At 36.9% G+C, this 17,557-nt stretch overlaps 1 pseudogene; it reads right to left on the bottom strand.

Annotated features, from left to right (window-relative positions):
* The window catches only part of LOC108424944, a 409,614-nt pseudogene that overhangs the window by 55,912 nt on the left and 336,145 nt on the right, over window positions 1–17,557 (bottom strand).

Below are 17,557 nucleotides of genomic sequence, written 5' to 3' on the forward strand. Positions count from 1 at the left end.
GCCCCAGCTCAGAGAGAAACAGAATGAACCTGGAACTTTCAGCTGATTCTCTTAAAGCTCCAATCAGGACAAGCTAAACCAGGGCCCCAACTGCCCCCAGGGCTTAGACCTCAGTTGGGCTCTGAAAAAGTTTACCAACTGGCAGCAAGGTAAATGTTCATACTGCTATATTTCACTAGGAGTGGTCCTTCTGCACTGACATATACTTCACTCTCAAAAATAAAGGATAAAAAGTGTTCTTGGGAGTGATGTCATAAAAAATCTACTTTTGGTTCCTGTAAGAACCTTCCAAGTGGGTGGTTATTTAAAGAACCAGTTTGGAAAATGAGCAATGACCAGAGCCCCTGGACCCCTCATATAGACAGTGACACCTATAACTTATAGAAAGATCAAATTTCTTAACAACACATTTCATCAGTTGACTTCCATCAACACTACACAGAGAGAGCTGACATCTCCATATCCTTCATAATCCATGGTAATCAGATGCTTCACAACCTCCAGCATCATATATTCCTTATTTATAACTCTATAGTTTACATAGGTGGTCTAAGATAGACATCTGGGTTAATGTTAGATGTTAATGGGTGGAGTGGCATGACATGAGAGCGCTGATCTGTTTGAAGCATAAAAATAGTGAAAACACATTGTTTGTTATACATTCTATATAGGGTGCTCATAATATCCTAATTACTCCATTTCATTCATGGCTTTGCACGCTGACATTACACTTACATTAGCCTTAATCTCAACAGTTGCTAAATGAGTGTAGCAGGTTTCTCTATTAATATAAGTATTTTGAATGTATATATTTATTGAAGGTTTGTAAAATTGCTCCAGACAAGGTGCAGGAAATGTTGAATGTATTACAAGCTTCAAATATCCACTTTCTTAGTAAATCGCCTCTAGTAGAAAACAGCATTATTGTAAAAATATATTTCATAATATATCACCATATCAACCAAATATATATTTAAAATGCATTCATTTTAAAATCTATTTAGAAAATATTATACATCAAAATGTACCATACAAAAATAAATGTATGCAAATGTATTTATAAAATACTTTTGAAATGAATTTGTATTCCAGTACCTTCAGTACAAATAAATGCATTTTCTAAATATATATTTAAGAAATGCATTTTTTGGTCATTTTTATACCTTGCAAAAATATATGATACATACATTTGGAATATAGTTTTTTCCACTTGGGAATGACTGTAAATGTTAATGATTATGACAAATTTAAAAGTTTAATGAAATTACTGCAATTTATAATGATGAAGGATTGAAAGCTATTGATGGCCAATGACAGCCTTCTTTGAATGAATCACACATTCTTTAAAGCAGTACTATGTAGTAGGAAAAACAATTATGGTGAACACATGCCACTGGAGTCATCCAGTAAAGCCTGAAATAAAGTTTTTCAGATAACATCACACATTTTAACATATTAACACCACACACACACAGCCTCAAACATATAACCCCAATTCCAATACAGTTGGGACGTTGTGTAAAACATAAATAAAAACAGAATACAGTGATTTGCACATCCTTTTCAACTTATATTCAATTGAACACACTACAAAGACAAGATATTTAATGTTCAAACTGATAAACTTTATTGTTTTTTGCAAATATTCACTCATTTTGAATTTGATGCCTGCAACACGTTCCAAAGAAGTTGGGACAGGGGCATGTTTACCACTGTGTCACATCACCTTTCTTTTTAACAACACTCAGTAAGTGTTTGGGAACTGAGGACACTAATTGCTGAAGCTTTGTAGGTGGAATTCTGTCTCATTCTTGCTTGATCAGTTGCTCAACAGTCCAGGGTCTCCATTGCAGTATTTTGCACTTTATAATGCTCCACACATTTTCAATGGGAGACAGGTCTGGACTGCAGGCAGGCCAGTCTAGTACCCGCACTCTTTTACTATGAAGCCATGCTGTTGTAACACGCGCAGAATGTGGCTTGGCATTGTTTTGCTGAAATAAGCAGGGACGTCCCTGAAAAAGACGTTGCTTGTATGGCAGCATATGTTGCTCCAAAACCTGCATGTACCTTTCAGCATTAATGGTGCCTTCACAGATGTGCAAGTTAACCATGTCATGGGCACTAACACACCCCCATACCATCAGAGATGCACCACAGGACACTTTTCCACTTTGCGTCAGTCCATCTCAGATGAGCTCGGACCCAGAGAGGCCGGCGGAGTTTCTGGGTGTTGTTGAAATAAGGCCTTTCGCTTTGCATGGCAAAGTTTTAACTTGCACTTGTAGATGGAGACCCTGGACAGTTTAACAACTGAAGTTGTACATCAAGCAAGAATGGGAAAGAATTCTACCTAGAAAGCTTCAACAATTAGTGTCCTCAGTTCCCAAACGCTTACTGAGTGTTGTTAAAAGGAAAGGTGACATAACACAGTGGTAAACATGGCCCTGTCCCAACTTCTTTGGAATGTGTTGCAGGCATCAAATGAGTGAATATTTGAAAAAAAAACAATAAAGTTTATCCATTTGAACATTAAATATATTGTCTTTGTAGTGTATTCAATTGAATATAAGTTGAAAAGGATTTGCAAATCATCATATTCTGTTTTTATTTATGTTTTACACAATGTCCCAACTTCATTGGAATTGGGGTTGTATTTATTGTTGATACTGCATTACATTTTTGAACACTAGTGTATTTAATCAAATTGTTTGTTCTTTATGTTTTGAAGCCATACATTACAGTGATCGCCATGGAGTTTTAGACACTCTACATTGCATTGTGGTGTTTTGTTTTATAATGTAATTACATTTAATAATATAATATAAATCAAATCAGAAGCATAGGGAAACACCAAGTATAACTAAAGCCCAGAGACGTTTACTGTAATCACCATGTAATTAGTTATGCAATTATTAATAATGTATCGCTGTAATCGGAATATATTTCAATTTTTGCTGAAGTGCAGTGTTACACACTATACAGTCTCTATTGCTGCCACAGTCTTTGCTGCAATCTTCCATCATCATGGTGTTTAAGAGCGTTCACGCACACGGCTGCACAATCATCGCAGCCTGCTCAACAAACATGACATTCGCTTTACGCTACAGAGTGAACAGCACAGCAGAATCAACACCACGTTTCCCCTTCCCCCGAAGGCCTACAGAAGAGCTGATTAAATGTGTCCTTCTTACTCCAGCGGATTCCCCTATAGAGGAAGCGGAAGAGGAGGCAGATTTGTTCTGTCGTTAGCACCTCAAAGCTCAGTTAGCGGGGCACGCTTCTAAAAGGAAGGAGATGATGTCATTAATTGTGCATATGTTTCGTGGGATGCGTCCCGCGAGCCCTCACATTCATTATTCTCTTATATACTTTTGTTGCCTTTTCAATTTTTTGAAAAAAGAAAATGTAATTGTAAAAGGTCAGGCAGAATAGAACAGGGCATCTAATCCAACTGTGCCTGTGAGAGATAATAAAAAGCATATGGTGCATTTGGCTAGTTTTCAGTCTCCTTTTCACCACCAGTGTGGAAAATAATAATAATGGCATATTTAGTATCATATTCAGCGGAATAGCTGAGGAGATGATTATATGAAGTAGCTTTAATTACAGCGTTATGAGAGCCCACCATGGTTCCCTAATGGAGTGGCATTAATTGGCCGAGCTCGACAGCTGAACTGTCTGTGCCCACAAAACAGTGTCTACAGACTCGAGCTTATACATGCAAACACATTCAGTCATTGCTCATTTTATTAGGGCCACCTACGATGTATCTGGACTCATTGGGCTTCATTTACCAACCTTTCTTAAGAAGAAATTTCTTCTTAAAAGCCACTTATGCAGTTTTTCACAAAGATTCAGATATTCACCAATGTTATTCTTAAGTAAGAACAGTACCTACACACACTCAAGAGCACAAAGGTGAGAATATTTCTGCACTTTAACAACATGTCATGAATCTGACATGAATTTTTCTTAAGACCTTCCTCAAGAACACAGTTAAGAACAAACTTAGGAACATTGGTGAATGAGGCCCATAGTCCAGTCTTTGGCTTGTAGCAATAGCGGAACCTTTTTTGGTGCTATAGAATCCTTTTCAAAAAGGTTCTATATAGAACCATCTACAGCACATTGTTTGTTAATCTGAATACCCTTTAATCACACATAGGGTTCTTTGGGTGTTCATGGTTGTACATAGAACCATTTTTTTACTAAACACTTGAACAACCCTCTTTTGTAAGTGTTCAATGAGAGACTGTAGTCCGTCTCTTTCCAGTGGCCAGGATCACCATAGGACCACCACTGAGCAGGTAATATTTGGGAGGTGGATCATTCTCAGCAATGCAGTGACGTTGACATGGTAGTCAATGCTCTTGTTGTATTTAAACTCTGCATTTGTTTGTAGTAATACTGATTGGCAAGTTTTTGAAACAGAAGAGATAAAATCTTGAAAAGGCCAATGGAAAAATATCTAATCAGGATTTTTTTCTATGTGGTATCTAGGTGTCCAACTCCAAGCTTTCTGAAAATTGTAGATCTGACTGTGAACATGAGCCATAGTCTCGCCATGTTTCAGTCATTTGTTAGAAATGGAAAATGGCAATAATGCAGCTGCAACATGGCAGGACACTTCACTGCCAAACTCATGCAACACTCATAGAAATTAGTTTTATATAGTACCTCATATAGTCATAGTTTTCCACTGGATTAGACACAGTAGTACACTCCTAAAAAAAGGGTTTTTTAACAAAGAAAATGATTCTACACAGAGCCATGATCTCTCAAAGAACCTTTTGCATGGTTAAAAGGTTCTTTGCATCATGAAAGTGTTCTTGAGATTGATGGAAAATGTGCATGAATGTGCTACAGATGATTCCATATAGCATCTTTTAGAAACAGGTTCTAAATAGCACCCAAAAGGGTTCTTCCATTGTTAAAAGCTTGACATTGTAACAATAGAAGAATGCTTTTGGGTGCTATATAAAACTATTTTCAAAAAGGTTCTATATAAAACCAGTTACACCACATTCTTTATCAATCTAAAGAAAACTTTCAGGATGCCAAACACCCTTTAAATAAGCAAAATGTTCCCTGTGTTGGTGGCTCTATATAGAACCATTTTCCTGGTTATACAGTACACTCACAAGTGTTTTCACTGTCCAGTCACCTTTATTCCAGCTTCCATTCTTTTCAGGAGACTCACTATCAGTTTCTCAAAGAAATCTGCAGATACACCTACAAAGTTCAGTCTTGATCATTGGTTGATCATTTTGTGAAGTAATCACACATTCAAAGTTGATGAGGTCTGGACTCTGGGCTCGTCAGTCCATTGTCCAGTTTCTTTGTTTGATGTGCCCTTTTTCTCAATGAGGCTTCTTGGCAGCTACACATTCTTTGAGACCAATAGCACTGAGTTGTTTTCTGACATGGACAGAAACACCAGTGGATTTTTTCAGATTTGAAGCAGCTCAATTTTCTCCTCTCTTTCAAAGATGAAAGCTTTAAGTGCTGTTTATTTGACAGGGACAGTTTTGGGTGTCTTGCGGGTTGCTGTTTCAACGTATTTTATTTTACTTTTTCTTTTCTTCTCAGAATTATATCTAATATATTTAGAAATGTTTCCTGAAAAAATAATAACTTGTACTTAAAGGCCATTTTGACTGGAAGAAATGAATGACTTTAGCACAGGACTGTACATGCCAAACACTATGTTTATATTTACATCAGTACATTCACACACGTGTGCAGACACAGAAATAAGCCCCCCCCCCCCCCCCCCCCCCACAAACACACAAACACACACACACAACATTTGTGAAAAATGACATTTCAAAAAGCTGCATTTGACAGTTCCTCCCTCACGGAGACAATTTTATTATTATCTTAAATTACGCTCCCTCTCTCCCTCTACCTCTCTCTCTCCATCTCTCTCTGTTTGTTTGTGTGTGGGGGGGGGGTCTCTTCAGCTTTCTTCTTTTGCACTCTAAAGCTCCAAGGCTGTTATGGTGTGAGAAGGCGCTTTGCTTGGGTTTGGCAGCTCCTGCGGTCGTGTGTGTTCCCAGCGCAGTGTGTCGTCATGCGAGTAAAATTTTCAATAAGCAGCCGGTAACTAAGCAGCTAAATTGAGAACAGTTGGAGCTTCTAAATGAATATTTCTGTAATGCATTGTTTAGATACACCAGATGTCAATGTTTCTCACATAAGCCGGGCTTTGGGTTATTTTTGTGTGGTAATGAATTTATCTGCAGCTTCTCGACAATTAGCAGAAAATAGCTAGTTTAGGAGCTCAGTGTTATTACCACTGCTTCAGTCACGCAGGTGTTAGCGTTCGCTGACACAGAGCCACCACCTCTCACAAGCACAAGCTTATGGTTTCTGTTGATTGCTCACACAGTTCACACTACTTCCACAAGTCTTAATGAAAACTATCGTTGCTGTGACATTTGAAGTCTTAAGAAAAAAGGTTCTGTGAAGGAGGTGGTATGAGTTCAGCTTTTTTTTTTCAGAGACATAATTGATTAATTCCATTCTACAGTCACAGATGATGGCAGTGGCAGTGTCATTTACTTTCCTTCTTATTTAGTGAAATCATTCCTTATAAAAGATTTTATGCTCCCTGACTAACCATGAATGGGGTGGAGAGACAGCAGATGGGCTACAGTCTGTAACTGTTCATCTATACAGAAGAACTATGAGACAGGAGGAACTACAAGGAAATACAAGACGTTTCTAAAAAAAAAAATGGCCAGTGAGTGGAAACATAGGGTATATTTCCAATAAAGTGGGCTGCATGTGGAAGCGCAAGGTGGGTGTTTGAAATAATGTGGCCAGTGAGTGGAAGCACAAGGTACGTGTTTCTAAGAAAATGGCCAGTGAGTGGAAGCACAAGGTACATGTTTCTAAGAAAGTGACCACTGAGTGGAAGTATAAGGTACATGTTTCTATTGAAGTGGCCAGTGTGGAAGTACAAGGTAGATATTTCTAGTAAAGTGGCCAGTGAGTAGGAGCACAAGGTAGGTATTTCCAGTAAAGTGGCTAGTGTACAGTGTAGCCGAACCACTAAAAGCTATTACAGCATAGAAATATGCTGCAGCTATTTCTACCATATAATATGTAAACAAGTATGCATGGTTTTTGTATCCCTGGAGGATACCTGCAGATCCCATGCTGTTGTAAGATTTTCTTAACTTCAATTATGTGTGGAGTTTGAAGTGTACTGTTAAACTTATGATTATCCTTCCTTTACTGACCCAAAAATATCTTTAAAACAAATGATGTGAACCATTCGGATGAGCCAATGGGGCTTGAAAAGGAATGTAAAAGAGGCATGCAGGAATGCAAAGTCAATGCTAAATACACTTTGGGTGTTTTCCACAACAGAATGTACCAGAATATTTGGTGCCAGAAAATGGAACTGTGCATTTTCAATTGACCATCGGTCCAGTAATCCTATTTGCATTTATGGTAGCTTCTGCAGAACGAGTGTTTATGCCATCTCTTTTCAAAAAAATGAGAGACTGATTTGTTTGATTTAATGTAATTGAAAAGAGCAGTATGCTGTTACAGCAGTAGGCAGCAAGGTAGCTAATTAGGCTAACAGTTATTTGGTCAGTTAGAAGTTAGATACTTCAAACTGACCACATCACTATGAAAATGATGTTTCTAGCATTTTCACTTAGATAGTACTAGATTTATAAGTTCTTGTGGTTCCTGTTTGGGTTAGTACTTGCTACACAATGTGCAGTGAATAATTTCCTTTAGTGAATTCAACTATTAAGGTGCATTAATTGCTGATACAGGTATTTAACCCCTTACAGTACAGGTATTTAACCCCTTACAGTAACAAATAGAACGAGGCACTCTGGAGCAGCCATACATGAGCCTAAGGAGCAGTCCTTGTGAGTTTATCAGTACCTGACATCACTAATGCTCAGACACATCCTCACAGCAATGTTTCAACATCTAGTGTAAAGGCTTTACAGAAGAGTAGAAGCTGTTACTGCAGCACAAGTTCACTTAAAACACCCTTCATTTCAGGTGAAACGCTGGAGGAGCAAGTGTCTACAAACTTTTGGACACTGAGTGTATTTTATATACACCACAGAAGCATCATTGATATTCAAAATCACTCAACTGATTATGATGAGATTGATTATATTCTTCCAGGCAGGAGATATGGTGAGGACACATAATGAGACACATAATTAATGATTATACTCCCTTTGCTCCTATGTTTTTTTAATCTCATTTTGATTTGAGTATCATTTGAAACTTCACCCCACACACTGCTAATAACAGCCTGATATAGGCCAAATGTGTTAGACAACCCCACAATACACACACACACACACACACACACACACACACACACACACACACACACACTGACTCTCTCGGCATTTTTTTTCACCTCATTCCCCAACAGATTGATGCTTTTCTTTGTCGCTTGACAAGTACAACCCTGACGACATGTTTTTATGTCCAAATCACAGAGTCAAGTGGCTCTCACACTGGAGTCGAGTGGCTTTACAAACTGTGGACAAAAGAAGCAGAAATGTTGTACCATTTTCACATGGTTTTCCAACTCAAAACATCTTTTATATTTCACAGAAAGTAGAGCAGAAATGATCACATCACTTATGTACTGAAGCTCAGCTAGAATAAAAAGATTTAACCTCAGAGTTGACCAGCAGTACATACAGCAGATATTTTTATTGATTTATTTATTTTTCTTACACACACACACACACACACACACACACATACACTAATATATATATATATATATATATATATATATATATATATATATATATATATATATATATATATACACACACACACACACACACACACATACACAGGAAAGTTATTCCGTCTTTCAGTCTGCTCTGCCAGTAATAATACACTTTCACAATAATAATACCCTGATATGTTAATTTTCTGAACTCAGATTATTCAAAATCTTCGACCTGACATTACACAAAACCTACTAATGGACAGCTTTGAAAGGTCAGCTGTCAAAATGTATGAGATGTAAAGAGGCAAAGTTCTTGTTTGAACTTTGATTGGTAAAACCTGAAGAAAAAATTGAGCATATAATAGTTTTACAAGTCTGCAGGTACTGCAGGCAATAGATCCACCTCCACATATTCTTTACTGATTCAGATTCAGATTCCTTTATTGATCCCAGGGGGAAATTGCAGTTGTTACAGTTGCAGCCATTTATGTAAAAATAAACACTTTACTAATAATTTAAGACAATATAGAGAATTTACAGTATGTACACCAGATTTAAGTACTTAAGAATATAGTAAGGTGGCGGTGATTGTGATAGTAATATGAAACATCAGGTATAAAGCAGTTACAATTATTTAAATTATTTAAATTAAGTTAGTGTCCCTCTGACTTATAGGATGCAACTTTACTGGCAACGCAGCTGCCCAGGCTCAATTTCCAACATGACAAAGAACATTTACTCGCAGTTTAGGCCACTTTTAGCACACTGGCTGTCATTTTCCTCTAGACCACTATTACAGACCAACTAGATTTTCAAGCCTAAGTTGCACAGTCACCGGGGATTCTCCATTAAATTTCCTTTTCAGAGTTGACGTGAGGCTGAAAAACCAGCATAAGAATTTAAACTGCACAGTGGATAAGACTTTGAGTCTTATTAGACGCTGTCAGTTTCATGGAACTACATTTCAACAGCATCAGGAAAATAACCCATAGACTATGCGTCCGAAAGTTTGTAGACATCTGCTTCTCCAGCATTTCTTCTGAAATGAAGGGTATTAATAGTAAGTTTGTCCTTCTTTCCTCTACCATTCTGGGAAAGCTTTATACTAAATGCTGTAACATTTGTGTGAGGATTTGATGGCATTCAGCTACAAGAGCAGTTTGATTTGTGCTGGATCACTGCAACACATCCCAAAGGTATTTATCTGTTTTAGCCACATGACATTTTTCTTGTAGAGCCTGAATTAACCCTCTGGGGTTCATGAACTCATGTCAAATTGGATGTTTCTAAATGTGTTTCCACATACAGTTCCTCAATCTGTATAGTCTCCCTTTCCATTCTATCTTATCACAAGATCATACATGACTCACCTTCGGAGCTATGAAGAGGGACTGGGATACACGTCATCTGCCTCTCACCATGTGGAATGGGTGAATTCATGTGCCCGTCTACAATTTTTTCAAACTGACCAATGGGCACAGAGATCACCTAGGACTGACCCATCATGTCATAAACTCCTCATTCTTCATTCAGTCCACATCAGAGACACCTGCGAATGGTGAGTCTATAGACAAGACAAGATGTGTGTGGAGACAATACAACCTAAAAAAATAAAAATAAATTCTGTGGAATATGGAAGTTATGTTCACTATCTATAGATACTGAAGACATACCCTTTAGGGTACCAACCCAGTGACAGTTCAATATCTTTTTTTTTTTCTAAGAATCTATCTTTTCATTCAGATTCAGGCTCATTTTTCATTCAGGAGGTGCTCTGTAAGCTTTACTTTTTATTCACAAAGATTTCATTTTAAGACAGCTAGTGTCTTGTTTCTACACTTAAAAAGATGTATAGAACTATTTCATGGTGAAATGATTGAAAATGTCTTGTCGATTTTTATTTTTTAACATTTCATGATGATTGGACCAATAGAAATGTTCTAAAATCACTTGGAATAAAACCCTTTTCTAATAGGACTCATGATTCTAAGCAGAACATATATTAAGTGTGTAATAAGAAGCAATATTGGCTGTATTTTGTTCACAGACAAGAATAAAATTACTTTAAAGTGATGTTTACTGTGATTGACTAATGGTAATTATCATGTGCAAGCACATGGACTATTGATACTCCTGGTCACAGAAGTCACAGTGCAGTCATATAGTGATGTCGCATGATAATCCAAGGAACCTTGTGGAACACAATTTCGTAAACTAAGATGTAAATCAGTCAAGAGTTTATCTGTTTAGATGTTACTTTTGGATCAGAAACATCACTCCAAATTATCCAAAGGCTCTCCACTACAGAAAATGCAGATCCACTGGTCCACAGTCCTGAAACTGGGGGGCTTTATACCCTTCTGGACATGATGACCTTTAGCTCATGTGCAGTGGCTTCATTCTATTGGCAATACTTTTCTGTGGAGATTATACAAGTTGTTGACATTTAAAATCAATGTGTGCACCTTATAGAATTCACTAATTAGAATGTCTTGATACTTCTAGAGAGATAGCATAGTGGAGAGTCATACTGTAATATTTGTGTATAATTTAATGTAAACTGTCCAATATGGCTGTAATCATTGGTGTTTAATGAAGTCTGACGATTTCTTTTCAGTGTTGAGTCTCGAGCTGATCAAGGATGGCAGTGAGCGTAATAGAGAAGTTTACATTATCAGTCTGAGTTTAAAGAGGCGGAACGAAAGAGTAATAAAGAGACAGATGGCTACCTTAATAGGCAAATCTATGCAGATTATATTATCATATATTAAGAATGCCACAAATCATGTCAATGTGCAAGATGTGTGTGTGTGAGTGTGTGTGTGTGTGTGTGTGTGTGTGTGTGTGTATGAGTTCCACAATTTTTTTGTTATCAAGTCTCTCTCTTGTTATGCGTGAGGGTCAGTGTTGTCACTGTAATCAAATCATCCTCATTTAGCCAGATGTAATCCTGAGATTCACACCCTGTGGCTAAATTAAATCATTTCCCCTTTCAAAACCTGCAGTAATTATGTACCTATGAATTATTTATAGGACAAGAGCAGAAATAATAATTTTTAATCAACTTTAAGTTGAAGAGGGACGGACAGCACAGACTGGGAGAGAGAGGGAGAGAGACAGAGAGAGAGAGAGAGAGAGAGAAAAGAAAGAAAGAAAGAAAGAAAGAAAGAAAGAAAGGACAAGAGAAAAATATGAAGACAGAGAGAGGAAAAGAAAAAGTGGAAGAAAGAAAAAAGAAAAAGAGAGGAGGTGAAGGTGAATAGGGCAAGGAAGGAGAGAAAGAATGAACAGAAAAGGAGAGGGGGGAAATGGGAGGAAGAGAGAGAGAAACAGAGGGAGTGAGAGAAAGAAGAGAAATATGGACAGAAAGAGTGAGAGATGGGCATAGAGAGAAAAGATTACGTGAGACAGAGAGAGAGAGTGAGAGAGAGATGTGTAGCGAGTGAGAGAGAGATGTGTAGCGAGTGAGAGAGAGATGTGTAGAGAGTGAGAGAGAGATGTGTAGAGAGTGAGAGAGAGATGTGTAGAGAGTGAGAGAGAGATGTGTAGGAAGCTGCCTGTCCCACTTCCTCCCTCCCCACTTCCTGGGCTGTTGTCATGGTGATGTGTGTGTCAGGCTTCCTCTGACTAATCTGGCTAATTAACAGTGTGACTGTGGCTCTGTGGGATCTCAAACACACACACACACTCTCACGCACACACACACACTCTCACGTGCACTCTTATGCACACTCTCACGCACACTCCGGGCTGTTGTTGTTTTATTAGTCTGAGTTGTGATTGTTGAGCTGTGCTCCTCACGACAAATATGAGCTGAGAATCCTTTGAATATTTCCACAACTAGTGCTGATTTTATCCAGGCCACATTAGCGCTGTGATGTTTCAGTCTTCCTTTAACAGTTACAGACTGCATAACTCGAGTCAGATATGATCCAGCACTGATATGATACACATGCAGTCAAATGTTTGGAATCACTTGTTATACTAGTAATTGCTGAATTCACATCATGTTGATTTAAGTACTGGACATCAGGAGGAATTTCAAGATATTTTATTGAATATGAACATTTTTTGGGAACAGTTATTAAAGAATAAATTTTATGCTGTTATTAATTATTGACAGATATTTCCTGATAGTTTATCTACCTATGACTTGATCACCAGGTTCATCATCATATATGCAGCGTTCTCAAATTTCAATATAAATCATTACAGCTTTCTTAGCAATTTACAGCTCTGTTCATTCTAGACACATATTTCTTCATGTATGGTATTGTAATAATTGGTTAAAACATGCATAGCTTTAACATCATAATGAAATAATTTCATAAATTTATCTGCATGTTTTATGTTTACTGAGAATGAATCTTCCTTGATTTCTCATTTAATAGGCTAAATAACTGTAAAATGGCTTGTCAGATCAACCTGAAAATGTCTTCAAGTGGTAACAATTAAATTAACTAGTTTTAACTAGCTCAACATAAAAAAATACTTCTTTGATTCAATGTAATTTTTTTTAGTCAAATAAAACTAGATCAACTGTTTATTACTTTTTTTTATATTTTGCTATTACTGATATACTTTAGTGTTAGATGTGAGAAGAAAATTTAGCCTAATGTAAATAATATTATTATCAAAACAGTCAGAAAGAGGTAGGAATGAGGTCAATTAGATCACCTCAGTAACCTGAGGTGTTTATTTATACCTTCACCATTTATGGCATCCTGTCTCTGAATCAGCAATCAAACAAAGCACTGAATCAGCACAAGATGCTTCAGTCCATCCTTCCACTGTGAGAAGGCAACTCAGCGCTTTGGGTTCTTTGCATCATGAACATGAATGTACTGTAGATGGTTCAGTACATAGCTTTTAAGGCTTCTTTTACTGTTACGATGTCAAGGTTTTCTAAAAGGTTCTAAATAGAATCATATGTAAGACATTCATGCAAATTTTCCATCAATGTGACGAACCCTTCCATGATGCAAAGAACCCTTTAACCATATTCTTTGAGTATTCATGGTTTTACACAGAGCCTTTTTTTTTTTAACTAAAGAATCCTTGAAGAACCATCTTAAGAGTGTACTGCTGTGTCTGATCCAGTGGAAAATTATAAGTATAAGAACAGTTCAAGAACAAGGGACAGAAAAACCTCTCGATAATGCTAATTTCCGTTACTGCCCCTATGGGTTTCTAGCAGTATGTTAGCGCTAAGCTAACATTGATTCCCAAGAGCAGCATTCAGCCATTCTAGACTAAATATCTGAAGCTTGTGAAAGACATGCCATATGTTTTATTTAAAGCTTGTAACAGATATTAACATTAATAGTGACTCAATGGAAATTCCTGCCATGCTGCTGCCACTTTTTTTCATTTCACAGTTTTTCATTTCTAACAAGTGACTGAAACCTGGTAGAGTATGGCTCATATTTAAAGCCACTTGCATATCTGGAACTTCCAGAAGGCCTAGATCAATGGGCCTCATTAATCAACCATTCTAAAAAAGAAATTTTGTTAGGATATGGACAAGTTTCATAAATGTTTCCATTAAATTACAAAACATATTTCATATTTTGCCATATTAGTGAGTATTAATGTAGCCTCTTACACTCCTTGGAACCACCAGTGGTTCCAAAATGCACTTTGTCATATTCTTCATAACTTTCATATTTCATAAGCTACATTCAAAAAGTGGGTGTCACATATGAGAGCCTATTTTTCTTGTCTACTGAAAGTTGTTGCATTTTTCCACAAATCTGGGCTATAAACTATAAACAGATTGTGTCACTTCAGTGATCTCCTCTGTAAAAATTATTTTTATAAAATAATACAAAGAGCGTCTAAGACTTTTGGCTTTCAGCAGTAAATTGTAAGCATATAGCAATATGTGTATGATCATAAAACACATTTTATGTCAATTTTACGGGAGCTTATACCAAAATAAATAAATAAATACAATAAAAATGTGCATTTATTTCATGCAGTTACTGAATAATTTTCCTTACGATTTTGTCATGTAAATTCAGATGGACAAACCAAAATATACCCATAAGCATAAGAGGTTTACTGTTAACTGGGATACTTTTCCCTTTAACTGTGCCCTGATATAAAATCAAACTAAAATGCAAGCAATATCAACATGCAGTGTGAGTAAAATACATTACAGTAAATTACTTGTTAAGTAATTTATAAATCTCTCTGCTTCCTGCAAAATGCAGACTTCAGCACAGCACTCCGGGTTTGCTCATTATGGATTTGTACCCAGATTCCTGGAAAAGCATTGTCAGACAGTGTGGGATGGACTAAAGCAAATAAAACTGCATTGAATTAAACTGAATCATTAATTTCAGGTTGTCTGTGTTCACTCTGACACTTGCATGTACCTTATGAATGTTTCATACGATCATTGCTTCTGTATGTTCACTGATGATAGAGAAACCAATCCGATTTTGCAACAGTGGATTTTCTCTCCAAGGTAATGAGGATTGATAGATATTCTTATAACTATGATAATGTTAATATAAATGTTTATAGGATGATAATATTCATATAATGTTCAATTATATCATATCAGTGTTTGTGCAATCAGAGAGTGTTTAAGAGGAGCAGGAATACGACAGTGGTAAAATGTTTTGGATTTAAATTTGTTCGTGTGTGTGTGTGTGTGTGTGTGTGTGTGTGTGTGTGTGTGTGTGTGTGTGTGTGTGTGTGTGTGTGAGCGTCTGTATCTGATAGCAAGCAGATAATGAAGACGGTGTTAATTGGACCGGGTACATCAGGGAGGAAAATAAAATGAGACACGAGGAATGAAAATGAGGGAGGGCAAAATGAGGAATAAAGTTAAGCATTTAGTTTTAAATGAGGCCAGCAGCCTTCACCCAGTACAGCCACTTAATGAGGACATGCTAAAATTACACACACGCCAATGCTAATCGTCTGACGCACACACATATATATTACGATAGCCTACACAAATGCAGCGCAGTCATAACAAACCTGGCAGTGAGCATATAAATCCATTAAGCATCCACTGCACAAGTGTACAAATTAAACAGTGTAAACCTCTGCAGAAAAATGTGGAGCAAAATTAGATTCAAAAAGCTGTTTATCTGGGCTTTAAGTGTTTTTTGCTCACAAAAACACAAACATTTGAATGGTTATAAATAGCATTCATTTAATGAATGTCAATGCGTTTGTTTAACCATTTCTAAACATCCCATCGAGGTGTTTTACAATCTAACAAATCCATGGCTGGAGGCATCCAGGAGAAATCTGGAACCAAACTTTGTCTCCAAAATAGCTCACAAAATGTCAACTACTTTTTTCAAATAAAACTATAAAATATGATGGATTTTTTTTGGCAAGATATAAAAGCCTAGGATTTTATGTTCACAGTACTACACAGTCCTCTATGTTCTTACTAATACAGGTTCCTGTTCCTGAGTGGTTCTCGGCTTGAATATACAGAACATTTCTAGGAAATAGCTTTAGACAAGATGAGATAATCCCTTTTCAGTCCCACAAAAGTGGAAAGTCTCAAAAAGCAGTGCTCTTTAAAGCAGCACTAGGTAAGAGTCAAGCATTTCGGACCATGTTGCATATCTTTACATGTTACAGCCATATGTACAGGCTCAAAATGCAAAAAAAAAAAAAAAACAACATAATAGTGGTGACTATATGAATAGTAGATTCACTTACATCCTCTGAAGATGCATCCCTTCTATTTTAATACTCTTTCAACAGCAGATTTATTCACTTGTGGTGGTCCAAAGTACAACCAATATTACAAAATGTTCTTCTGCAGCCTCTGGGGAAAGTCACTCCTTGGCCAGCATAAAACCATCCAAACATACACTCAAACAAAACAAACTGAACCAATGTAACGTTTTACTTCTCCCCCATGCATGCCTACATGATGTTTGGCTTGAGTGTCTTGCAAACTATGGTGGAAGGAACCATTTTAGTTAGTTTATATGACTTTAGAATCAGTCTTTGCGGGTATTGGTTCATGGCAACTACTGAGCGTTCTTCTGACTGTCTTCCTGTCTAAGATCTTTGTTTCATTTATCTACGATTTCAGTTTTGGATTTGTCTGCTTGGAAACTTCTGCCTTTGTGTTCTGACGCTTGTGTTATGATGACGACTTTGGACTGCCCCTTTGGTTCGTTTGTTCCCACTGTTCTCTTCCTGTGTTTTAACCTTGATGCATGTTATTGGATTACAGTTTTGGATGTGAATGATAACATTAAACCCTATGCTTCTTTTAATGTCCACAAGCGTTACATACTCGGAGAACAATGATAACATACTGAGCTAACAGAGCACATATTACTGCCATGTAATGCCCAACTAAAAATGAAAGGACTTTATTAATGTGGAAACTAACAACTGAATAGATCATCTAAATATTTTGAAACGTGTTGCCATTATTTGATTTTTTTGTATTCCATATTCTTACCTAGTGTGTAGGCCTATGCTTGTTTCAACCTTTTATCACGGTGTGCTTGTTGATTGACAGGATAAATAATATAGAAAATAAGTGAAAAAATGGGCTGAATATTCAAGAACTTGAAGATTGTTTGAGTTGGACTTATTTCACTTCCTAAACATCACCTCTATACTGTACGTAGGTCCCAGGCATGATAAAGTTTGCTGAGCCCTGCTTTGAAGAAAAGGCACCTTTAAGATTATAGCATAAAACAGTTATGTCTGGTCAAAGTTTATGTCTGGAACATCTGAAGTGCATTTTTTCTTTAAGTGGTTTCTAAAACAAGAATCTGTGCAGGCTGTGTCAAACATAGATATTACTGCAGCATCTTT

Source organism: Pygocentrus nattereri, chromosome 8 (genome assembly GCF_015220715.1).
Source record: "Pygocentrus nattereri isolate fPygNat1 chromosome 8, fPygNat1.pri, whole genome shotgun sequence".
NCBI classification, from domain to species: Eukaryota; Metazoa; Chordata; class Actinopteri; order Characiformes; family Serrasalmidae; genus Pygocentrus; species Pygocentrus nattereri.